The following is a 12,467-nucleotide window of genomic DNA, read 5'->3' as shown; positions in this document are numbered from 1 at the left end:
AGAGCGAGACTCTGTCTCAAAAAAAAAAAAAAAATCAGAACTAAAACGTTTACCTGCGTTACTTCTAGACTCAACAGAGTAGGGGTTAGCACAGGCATAACCAGGTTGCATATCTATATACAATCTGCCCTGGTAGGAAGGACATCCTTTTTTTCCAGGCTTAACCACGCTAGGTGGCCCAGATTATTTTAAATTACAGCGTCAACAACTTAAAGCACCTTTTACTGTAAGGCACAATCTCAATAATTAATAGGGCAATATAATAAATACATAGAAGCTCAGGAAGAAAACAAGACTCTTGAATGGGCCTGGAAGTTTCGCCATGTTCCCCAAGTACTCTTAGTTGCATCCATCAGAACCTTTCAACACATACACATATACCTCACTCATCCTTTTGTCAAGAGTGTCTATTCATCACTCTCTCAAAGGAGAGAAAAACAATGAAAAAATGGGGCAGAAGATTTAAAATTGGCTCTACCACACCAAAGTTTCAAAAAGCATGAAAGAAGAAAATTCAGTTGCTCCTGGGCAAGAATTCTTGGGCCCAGTGGGGTAGAACCAAACCATGATAAGGAGACACCAGTGTTTTGTAAGCAAGAGAATATATTAAGGAGAGACAAGAGCATTTATTGGGAGAAAAGGTCTCCCTGTGATTGTTCTGGAATAAAGTAGCCCCATCAGACTGCCTCAGGAATTCATGGTGGAAGAGGTGCTACTGGAAAATGGCTTAGTAGGGATCTTCCCCAAGAACACTAGAAGAGAGAGAGGAAGAACAGAATAGCTTTAAATTTTAGCAGATATTTATTTTTCTTGTTTAATTAAAATAAACCTTATTGACCTATTTTTTGAGAGACTGGGGTCTTGCAGTGCTGCCCAAGCTGAGCTCAAACTCCTAGGCTCAAAAGATTCTCCCACTTCAGCCTCCTGAACAGCTGGCACTACAGGTGCGCACCACTGGGCCCAGTGTCATGGCTATTTCTTGACAAATCTTGACAATGCCACCAGCATGTTTTTCTTCAGAGACAGAGTCTCACTTTGTAGCCCAGGCTGGAGAGCAGTGGTGTGATCCTAGCTTACTGCAGCCTGAAACACCTGGGCTCAAGAGATCCCCCTGCCTCAGCCTCTCAAGTAGCTGAGACTACAGGTATGTACCACCACACCCGGCTAATTATAAATGTTTATTTGTAGAGACAGGGTCTCGCTGTGTTGCCCAGGCTGGTCTCGAACTCTTGGCCTCAAGCAATCCTCTCCTCTTCACCTCCCAAAGCCCTGAAATCACAGATATGAGCCATCGCATCCAGGCTGCCACCAGTTTCTTTGCATACTTCTTTCTGAGGCTTGACCAGGACATTTACTTTCTTTTGTGTACAGCTCAGCATTAAAGAAAAAAAAAAAAAAAGTTTAGGTTGGGCACAATGGGAATCCCAACACTTAGGGTGGCCAAGGCGGGAGATTTGCTTGAACCCAGGAGTTCCACACCAGCCTGGGCAAGATGGTGAGACCGTGACTCTCCAAAACAATTTTTGAAAATTAGCTTGAACCCAGGAGTTCCACACCAGCCTGGGCAAGACGGTGAGACCATGACTCTCCAAAACAATTTTTGAAAATGAGCCAGGTGTGCTGGTGCGGGCCTGCAGTCCCAGCTAGTGAGACAGCTAAGGCAAGAGGAACCCTTGAGCCCAGGAATTCAAGGCTATGGTGAGCTGTGTTCACCACTCCAGCCTGGGTAATAGGGTGAGACCCAGTCTCTGAAAACAATTAAAAATAAAAGTTTAATAACGAGTCTTCTTTTTAGAGGCAATGTATTTTTCCTCTTTAACTTTTTGTTTTCCTTAGGCTATACGCACAATAGACAAAGTTGAAATTTAATCTTAATCTCTTAAACCCTTACTATTCAAACACATCAAACTTAAAAAAAAGGTGAAAGGTGTACAAGAAAAAAAAGGGAAGTAATCTGTGCCAAATGCACATTCCTTCCAGAATTTGGGACAAAAATGATGCCTACCTGGTCTCTGGGTGCTAAAATAAGACATTAGAGACACTCCCCTCCTTCAAGAAATAAGACTGGAATCAGACGCTAAGATACAATTAAATAGACTTTGAAAGTTGGTATGCACTACTGGGAGGTGTCTCACAGCTGGCAGGGTCAAGTGCAACTAGAATAAAAGCTCCTAAGGGCAGGATTTAAGTGGCCCATTTCCTCTGTAACAGTGCCATGCCCAGCACTGTACCAGCACAAAAGATTGAACAACTTTCCATCAAGCCACACACTTACGGTCTCATCGTGCAGTGGAGGCCACAGACGAGACACAGTGTGCCAAATCCCGAATGTACAGGGTGCCAGACAAGTCTGTAGGAGGCAGGAGGACTAGGGAAGCCTTCCAGACAAGGTAATGCCTGAGCTGAGCCATTTTTCTTTTGAGTCTGGAACATTAATTTAATTGGAAGGAAACAAGGGACATGAAAAGGGCAGGGAAATAAGAAAATGAGCTGAGTTTTGAAGGCAATGATCAGATGAAGTGAGAGAAGAATATTCCAGCAGAGGGAGACAAGGAGACTGGAGAGATTTCAAGGGGCCAAGAGCTGTTCATTGCAGCTCAGTGAAGCACCTAAACAGAGATGGGGGAAGGAGAACAGGGGTCAAAGGCCGGTATTGAAGTGTTCTGGATACCAAGCTAAGGAGACCTTATTACGAAGGTAGGGGGGCTGTTGAAGGGTTTAAATGGGAGAGTGACTGTGAACAGATTAATAGTTTGGGAAGATACAGGCAGAAGTAAACCTCAGGATTTAACCAAAAACTAAAGGACAGAACCACAACGAAGATATTAGAAAAGATCAGGAAAAACACTGTTAAAAGATATTCACTCTCTTCTCTTATTTACAGATTTCCTTTATGGAGTTACAAATTGTCCTTTGAAAATAGAGAACTCAGAAGTGGCTGAGAGCAGTCAGTCAGTCTTCAGAATGTAAAAACTGCTATTCTGAAAAAGTAGATATTACATTATTAATTTCAAGATGCTTTAAAAATATGCCTTTTGGTGCACTGCAGGTTTTAAGAGTATGTCACAATAACTCGAAATCTTGAGATTAACTGAAGAGCACTATAAATTTTAAAGGCTTGACAGACGGATCATCTGTTATGTTCACTTTGGAACAGATCGTAACTGTCCTTCCCCCTCGACATACCCAAAATACATTATTTAAGCCTACTTTCTTAATGGTCATGTTATTTCACAGCAAAAGACTGAGGTCACAATGATTTCTGAGCTGATAGAAAACCCCATGGGGGTTCTTTACCTCGCAGCTAGTCCATTCAGTACTAACAATTCCAAGCACCAGAAGGAATTTCCCTGCCTAGGCTTATTTTGTTGGCACACCACAACACAAAAAAATCTCCTGGGGCCGGGTGAGGTGGCTCGTGCCTGTAATCCCAGCACTTTGGGAGGCCGAGGCGGGCAGATCACCTAAGGTCAGGAGTTCCAGACCAGCCTGACCAACATGGAGAAACTCTTTCTCTACTAAAAATACAAAATTAGCCAGGGGTGGTGGCACATGCCTGTAATCCTAGCTACTTGGGAGGCTGAGGCAGGAGAATCACTTGAACCCGGGAGGTAGAGGTTGTGGTGAACCGAGATCACACCATTGGACTCCAGCCTGGGCAACAAGAGCGAAACTGTCTCAAAATAAAATATCTCCTGACATTTTATATCTAATAAGAAAAGATCTATTTAACAATGTAGGAACATCTTTAATGCCAGGCAAACTTAACAGCTTTCTCAGTGGATTTCTCAGTAAACTGAAATATCAGATGCATTGTGAGTCAAGTCAGTTATAGAGAACCACTGCTTCAGAGAAATCACATCTGAGGAGGAAGCACTGCAGATACACCTCCTAAAAGTTCATGTTTGAAACAGATATTTTGATACAAACTTCACTTTAACTACAACTGTAATTGTAATTATTACAGTTATTCTCCACTCACTAGATACTGTACTTGACACTCAAATATTTGGTTGGCTACCAACGTGCACCAGTGATAAAGCTTTCCTATGGCACAGCATTCACTTTCTTACTGAAAATGTCAAGAAAACCCCTACACACCTGCAACCATTAGGAAGCATTCTCCAGCTATCTAAAAAGTTGCTGAGTCGGCTAAGCGACTCTGTGTGGTGTACACTAAATCAAAGGGGAAAAGGTGTTTTTATGGAGAAAAAAATACTGGATTAGCCATTTATTCATAGAAACAATTTTACCCACAATTCTTCTCCTTTCACTATATACCCTTCTATGTTGGGTTGGTTATTTTACAACATACATGTATATTGTAACAGCTGTGGTTTTTTTTTTTTTTTCCTTTTTTGAGAGGGAGTCTCATTCTGTCGCCCAGGCTAGAATGCAGTGGTGAGACCTCAGTTCACTGCACCCTCTACCTCCTAAGCAATTCTCCTGCCTTGGCCTCCCAAGCCGCTGGGATCACAAGCATGTCCACCACGCCGACTAATTTATATATTTTTTGTAGAGACGGGGTTTCACCATGTTGGCCAGGCTGGTATCGAACTCCTGACCTCAGGTGATCTGCCCTCCTTGGCCTCCCAAACTACTGAGATTACAGGTGTGAGCCACCGCATTCGGCCTTGTTATGTCTGGTTTTTGTTTTGTTCTTTTGAGACGGAGTCTCGCTCTGTCGCCCAGGCTGGAGTACAGTGGTGCGATATTGACTCACTGCAACATCTGCGTCCCGAGTTCAAGTGATTCTCCTGCCTCACCCTCCTCAGTAGCTGGGATTACAGGTGTGCGCCACCACACCTGGCTAATTTTTGTGTTTTCAATGGCAACAGGATTTCATCATGTTGGTCAGGCTGGTCTCAAACTCTTGACTTCAGGTGATCCGCCCTCCCCAGCCTCCCAAAGTGCCGGGAGTGAAGGCGTGGGCCACCGCGCCCAGCCTGGTTTTTAATTACTAAGAAAAACTTACTATAGTCCTTTTGGTATCACCTACATTAGCAAAACGGCAGTCCCCCTCTACTCCCGGAAGCCAAAAGAAATGACTGCTGTTGTCTACAAAGCCTACAACTCTGATTTCATCTCGAGATGTGTCCTACTGGGTGACTGCAAATGTCATTCTTTAAAAGCTTGTATCTATGATAAGCTTGGGAAATATTATCAAAGGCGTAAGAGGCTCTTTTGACAAAAGAAAATACTGTTCCCTGAAATCCCAGCTACTCGGAAGGCTGAGGCAGGAGAATTGCTTGAACCCAGGAGGTGGAGGTTGCAGTGAGCCGGGATTGTGCCCCTACACTCTAGCCTGGGCAACAGAGTAAGACTAAAAAAAAAAAAAAAAAAAAAAGGAATATGCCCAACCTTCATGTCATGAAGGCCATGCAGTCTTTCAAGTCCCAAGGCTACTACAAGAAGGAACACTTTGCCTGGAGACATTTCTACTGGTACCTTATCAGTGAAGGTATCCAGTATCTCTGTGATTACCTTCATCTGCCCCCGGAGATTGTGCCGGCCACGCTACGCCACAGCCGTCCAGGGACTGGCAGGCCTTGTCCTAAAGGTCTGGAGGGTGAGCGACCTGCAAGCCTCACAAGAGGGGAAGCCGACAGAGATACATACAGAGGGAGTGCTGTGCCTCCTGGTGCTGACAAGAAAGCCGAGGCTGGGGCTGGGTCAGCAACCAAATTCCAGTTTATAGACGGATTTGGTCATGGATGCGGTCAGCCACCTCAGTAAAATTGGAGAGGATTATTTTGCATTGAATAAACTTACAGCCAAAAAGACTTAAAAAAGAAAAAAAATTAAATGATGTCGCAAATGACCCCATTGCAATGATCATACAGGTTTTTTCCTTTGATAGTTTGTACTACTTTAATAGTTTTTTCTTTTATTACTTCATCTTAGTTTCCTAGAAAAACCACAACGTGGTCGTGATACATGTTTAATCCATTGCTGGATTATTCACTAATATTTTATTTAGCATTTTTGCATATATGTCCATAAGAAGTTAGCTTATACTTTTGCCTCCTTGTACTATTGATGTCTGGTTTGGTATTAAGCCTATACTAAATTCACAATGAGTTGGGGAGAATTCCATTTGCTGCTTTTTCTGAAAGATTATATAGGCCGGGACCGGGCACAGTGGCTCACACCTGTAATCCCAGCACTTTGGGAGGCCAAGGCCGGCGGATCACGAGGATAGGAGGTCGAGACCATCCTGGTTAACATGGTGAAACTCCATCTCTACTAAAAATACAAAAAATTAGCCTGGCGTGGTGGCGGGTGCCTGTACTCCTAGCTGCTTGGGAGACTGAGGCAGCAGCAGAATGACCTGAACCTGGGATGTGGAGCTTGCAGTGAGCCCAGATCGCGCCACTGCACTCCAGCCTGGGCAACAGAGTGAGACTCCGTCTCAAAAAAAAAAAAAAAAAAAAAATGTAGACTGGGCACTGTGGCTCATGCTTGTAATCCTAGCACTTTGGGAGGCCCAGGCAGGCAGATTACCTGAGGTCGGGAGTCCAAGAACACCCTGGCTAACATTGTGAAACCCCGTCTCTACTAAAAATACAAAAAATTAGCCGGGTGCACCTGTAATCCCAGCTACTGTGGAGGCTGAGGCAGGAGAATGGCTTGAAGCTGGGAGGTGGAGTTTGCGGTGAGCAGAGATCATGCCACTGCACTCCAGTCTGGGCTACAGAGTGAGATTTCCTCTAAAAAATAAATTATTTTTTAAAAATTATATAGAAGATAGACTTTCTGTTCTCTTTAATGTTAGCTGGACTTAATCTATAAAATCATCTGGGCCAGGCTTTCTTTGGTTTTGTTTTTTGTGAGATTTTTGAAGGGATGGGATACAGATTTTAAAATAACCATTCAATTCCTGTAATGGTTCTAGATCTAGACAAACTTTTCTTTTTTATGAAGTTGTATTTTTCTTTTGAGACGGAATTTCTCTGTTGTCCAGGCTAGACCGCAGTCACCTGATCTCGGCTCACTGAAACCTCCGCCTCCCAGGTTCAAGTGATTCTCCAGCCTCAGACTCATGAGTAGCTGGGATTACAGGCATGTGCCACCACGCCCAGCTAATTTTTGTAGTTTTAGTAGAATTGGGGTTTTACTATGTTGGCCAGGCTGGTCTCGAACTCCTGGCATCAGGTGATCCGCCAACCTCGGCCTCCCAAAGTGCTGGGATTATAGATACTAGCCACCGCACCTGGCCTGAGTTATATTTTTCTATAAAACTGCTTGGATATTTTCAAAAATCACTGGTATAACATGGTTTATGTAATGTCCTTATTTTTGTCTTAATAATTATTTATCTATTGAGATTGAGTCTCCGTCTGTTGCCCAGACTGGAGTGCAGTGGCCTGATCTTGGCTCACTGCAACCTCCACTTCCCGGGTTCAAGCAATTCTTCTGCCTCAGCCTCCCGAGTATCTGGGATTACAGGCACCTGCCACCACACCCAGCTAATTTTTGTTTTGAGATGGAGTTTCACTCTTGTTGCCCAGGTTGGAGTACAATGGTGCAATCTCGGCTCAGCACAACCTCTATCTCCCAGGTTCAAGATATTCTCCTGCCTCAGCCTTCTGAGTAGCTGGCATTACAGACATGCACCACTACACCAGGCTAATTTTGTATTTTTAGTAGAGACGGGGTTTCTCCATGTTGGTCATGCTGGTCTCAAACTCCCGACCTCAGGTGATCTGCCGGCCTCAGCCTCCCGAAGTGCTAGGATGACAGGAGTGAACCACCACACCACGCCTGGCCATTTTTGTATTTTTAGTAGAGACAGAGTTTCTACTAAACTCTGTCTTGAGGTCAGGAGTTCGAGACCAGCTTGTCCAAGATGGTGAAACCCTGTCTGTATTAAAAATACAAAAATTAGCCAGGCCAGGTGGTGCATGCCTGTAATCCCAGCTACTAAGGAGGCTGAGGCAGGAGAATCGCTTGAACCCAGGAGGCAGAGGTTGCAGTGAGCTGAGATTGTGCTATTGCACTCCAGCCTGGGGGACAAGAGCAGAACTTCATCTCAAAAAAAGAAAAAAGGATGAAAAATTTGGAAAAATATGGAAGAAACCAAATGGATTTCTAGTTCCTAAGCAAATTGAAGACACAGGCATAAAAGTGCATTAATAACCCTTTCTCTTTTTTTTAATTTGTTTTAAGACGGAGTCTCGCTCTGTTGCCCAGGCTGGCGTGCAATGGTGGGATCTCAGCCTACCACAACCTCCCTCTCCCAGGTTCAAGTGATTCTCCTGCCTCAGCTACAGGAATAGCTGTGACTACAGGTGCGTGCCACCATGCCTGGCTAATTTTTGTATTTTTAGTAGAGACGGGGTTTCACTATGTTGGCCAGGCTGGTCTCCAACTCCTGATCTCGTGATCCGCTGGCCCCCACCTCCCAAAGTGCTGGGATGCGTGAGGCACCACGCCTGGCCATTACTTTTTCTTTTCTTTTCTCTCTTTTTCTTCTCTTTTCGAGACGGAGTTTCGCTCTTGTTGTTCAGGCTGGAGTGCAAGGATGAGATCTTAGCTCCCTTCAGTCTCCAGCTCTGCAGGAGAGCAGGAATCTTCAGTGATCCACTGGCGGATCTGCAGCCATTGTGCGCGTGCCTGGTCTTCCCATGTCTTTTCTGCGCGCGCCTCTCCCTCCAGTACCTGTTGGGCGAGCGTCCCCCAGCCTCCCGCCATTGCCAGCAGGTGCTGAGATTGCGCCATTGCACTCCAGCCTGGGGGACAAGAGCAAAACTCCGCTTCCAAAAAAAAAAAAAGGATGAAAGTTTTGGAAAAATATGGAAGAAACTAAATAGATTTCTAGCTCAACTAAATCGTAATTATTCAGTGTCTATTAAAAACCCTTTTTCTCTTTTTTTTTTTTTGAGAGAGACACTTGCACTGTCGTCCAGGCTGGAGCGCAATTACCAGATCTCGGCTCACTGCAAGCTCCGCCTCCCGGGTTCACGCCATTCTCCTGCCTCAGCCTCCGGAGTAGCTGGGACTACAGGCGCCCGCCACCAGCCTGACTAATTTTTTGTAGTTTTAGTAGAGACGGGATTTCACTGTTTAAGCCAGGCTGGTCTCCAACTCCTGACTTTGTGATCCGCCCGCCTCCGCCTTCCAAAGTGCCACCGTGCCCAGCTTTTTTTTTTTTTTTTTTTTTAAGGACAGAGTCTCGACCGGGCCCGTGGCTCACGCATGTAATCCCAGCACTTTGGGAGGCCGAGGAAGGTGGATCAGGCGGCCAGGGGATTGAGACCATCCTGGCTAACACGGTGAAACCCCCGCCTCTACTAAAAATACAAAAAATTAGTCGGGCGTGATGGCGGGCACCTGTAGTCCCAGCTACTCCAGAGGCTGAAGCAGGAGAATGGGGTGAACCCGGGAGGGGGAGCTTGCAGTGAGCTGAGATCGCGCCATTGCACTCCAGCCTGGGTGACAGAGGGGAGACTACGTACAAAAAAAAAAAAAAAAAAAGTCTGGCTATGTTGCGCAGCCTGTAGTGCAGTGGCGCGATCTCGGAGCACCACAACCCCTGCCTCCGGGGTTCAATGATTCTCGTGCCTCAGCCGCCCGAGTAGCTGGGACTACCGGCGTGTGCCACCGTGCCTGACTAAATTTGTATTTTTAATAGAGACGGGATTTCACTATGTTGGCCAGGCTAGTCTCCAACTCCTGATCTCGTGATCCGTCCGCCCCGACCTCCCAAAGTGCTAAGATTGCAGGCATAAGCCACTGTGCCTGGCCTCTTTTTTTCCTTTTTCTCTTTTTTATTTTGAGAAGGAGTGTTGCTCTTGTTGCCCAGGCTGGAGTGCAATGGTGCAATCTCAGCTGACTGCAATCTCCGCCTCAGCAGAGCAGAAATTTTCAGTGATCCACAGGCGGATCTGCAGCCGTTGTGAGCACCTGTTCTTCCCACAACCTTTGTGCGCCGGTCTCTCCTTCCAGTATCTATTGCGTGCCCCCACCAATGTCCACCTCCCGCCATTGCCAGCAGGCACCTCCCGCGTGGTGTCTTGCCGCGCTAATCCGTTAAGGTCGCTCTATCACTCGCGCCGTTCTGTGCACGCGCACCCACTCCCTCAGGTTTAAAAGATGCGTTGCCTGGCAACCAGCAGGTGCCTTTCCCGCCGGTATCTTGCCAGGCTAATCCGTTAAGGTCGCTCTATCTCTCGCGCCGTTCTGTGCACGCGCACCCACTCCCTCAGGTTTAAAAGGCGCGTTGCCCGGCAACAGAAGAACTGCTCGCTTAGCCTTCGGCCGAGTTGGCAGCTCGACGAGGACCTCAGAGCCCAGCTCTCGAGAGTTCAAGCGTTGGACGGTTCCCCATTGCTCCCAGGAGCGGTTACCTGGGCACTCTGTGCCCCTTATTCCTGTCCCTGCCTGCGGCTGAGGACCTGCCAGTAGGGCTCAGTTGCCTGGAGCCCGTTCAGCCCATCCCCCAGTTCACTTTGCTTGTGGGATCTCCCGGTTGCTCCTGTCCCTGGACGGAGTGGCAGGCCATCCTACAAGCATCCAGACACTTGGCATCAGTGGTGTCAAGACAACTCCAAGAAGGTTTTCCGTGATCCTTCAAGCCCTGCGTTCCTTCCTGGTGATCCTGCCTTCAATTTGATTGTACAGGTACCACAGCAAGCCAGTGCTGTGTGCTCCAATTCCAGGGCGTCCTGCAGCTCAGCCCCTGCACTGAGCACAAGGAAACTGTGGGGCCAGGAGCAGGGAGTCACCCCTTTGGGGCCCACAACACCCGGCTGTCCCCGGACTCGTGTCCAGGGAAGATCGTGTTGAGGGGACCTTAAGGAGAGCGGGGCAGGGATGCCTGAGCAGGACAAGGACCCCAGAGTCCAAGAGAATCCTGATGATCGGAGAAGGGTCCCCGTGGTCACCGGGGATGCACGGTCTGCATTTTGGCCCCTGCGGGACAATGGAGGCCTCTCTCCCTTTGTGCCCAGGCCTGGGCCACTGCAGAGAGACCTCCATGCCCAGAGGTCAGAAGTCAGATATAAGCAGACATCCCAGACCTCCTGGACGAGCTCGTGCACCAAACGAAATGCCATCTCGAGCTCCTACAGCTCCACGGGAGGCTTCCCATGGCTAAAACAGAGGAGGATGGGGGGGCCAGCCTCATCCCACTGTCAGCTGACCCTCAGTTCCTCAAAGACAGTGAGTGAGGCCAGGCCTCAGGCTGTCCCTTCGGGTCACACCCAGTGTGAAAAGGCAGCGGATACAACACCAGGGCAGACACTCACCCCCAGGAATGGCTGCCCCAGATCCCAGGCCTCTAGGCCCCGTAGACGCAAGTTTCCCCTGCTGCCACGCAGGCGAGGGGAGCCTCTGATGCTGCCACCTCCCTTAGAGTTAGGGTTCCCGGTCACTGCTGAAGACCTGGACCTGGAGAGGGAGGCAGCGTTCCAGTGCAGTGTACTGCGGGGTGAGGCCAAGGCCATCTGGGACTACAGACCCTCCCGGCCTTCCCATGCTTTGTCCTCACTTGCAACAGGTACTTCTGGTCTCCCTGCTGTTCCTAAAGCACCCAGGATGGATGCACAGCAGGAGAGAGACAAGTCCCAAGACTCCCGGGGCCCAGTGGCTCCCCTAGCATCTGCTGCAGAGGCTCCCTCTACAGCTTCTGTGTCTGGGAAGAAACACAGACCACCAGGCCCCCTGTTCCTTCTCAGATCCCTTCCTGCCACCTTCTTCCCACTCCCAGGACCCAGCCCGTCACCTGCTGATTCCCGCCCCATTGCCAGCTGCAGCATGGGATGGGGGGCATGAGAAGAGCAAGGCCTGGCACTTCTGTCTCCTGCAGCTGCTGCAGCGGCCCTCCCCTCCACATTGACCCCCACGTCGGGATCCCATTGAGTGGGAGTGGATGGGAGGCCCTTCACATTTGCAGGCCTCAACCACAGCTGCAGCAGGTGCCTGTAGAGGTCAGAAGTCAGGATATAACCAGATCCCAGACCTCCTGCATGAGCTCGTGTCCCAAACGAATGCCATCTCGTTTCACTCACTGAGGCTTCCCTGCCAAGTGGAGGAGGATTTGGGGCCAGCCTCATCCCACCGCTGACCCTCATGTTCCTCAAAGACAGTGAGTGAGGCCAGCCTCGGGCTGCCTTCGGGTCACACCCAGTGTGAAAAGGCAGCAGATAAACCAAAGTGACACCGCCCCAGGACTGGCTCCCCCAGATCCCAGGCCTCTAGGCCCCTGCAGACTAAGTTTCCCCTGCTGCCACGCACAGGGCGAGGGGAGCCCTGATGCCGCCACCTCCCTTAGAGTTAGGGTTCCCGGTCACTGCTGAAGACCTGGACCTGGAGAGGGAGGCGGCGTTCCAGTGCAGTGTACTGCGGGGTGAGGCCAAGGCCATCTGGGACTGCAGACCCTCACGGCCTTCCCACGCCTTGTCCTCACTTGCAACGGGTACTTCTGGTCTGCCTGCTGTTTCTAAAGCACCCAATATGGATGCACA

At 48.4% G+C, this 12,467-nt stretch overlaps 1 pseudogene; it reads left to right on the top strand.

The window, feature by feature from the left end:
* The first annotated feature begins 5,352 nt into the window (after positions 1 to 5,352).
* On the top strand, positions 5,353 to 12,014 carry LOC116270673 (annotated as a pseudogene).
* Positions 12,015 to 12,467: the final 453 nt, after the last annotated feature.

Source organism: Papio anubis, chromosome 16 (assembly GCF_008728515.1).
Source record: "Papio anubis isolate 15944 chromosome 16, Panubis1.0, whole genome shotgun sequence".
NCBI classification, from domain to species: Eukaryota; Metazoa; Chordata; class Mammalia; order Primates; family Cercopithecidae; genus Papio; species Papio anubis.
The sequence above is the reverse complement of the archived record's forward strand: the minus strand, read 5'-3'. Positions and strand labels throughout refer to the sequence as shown.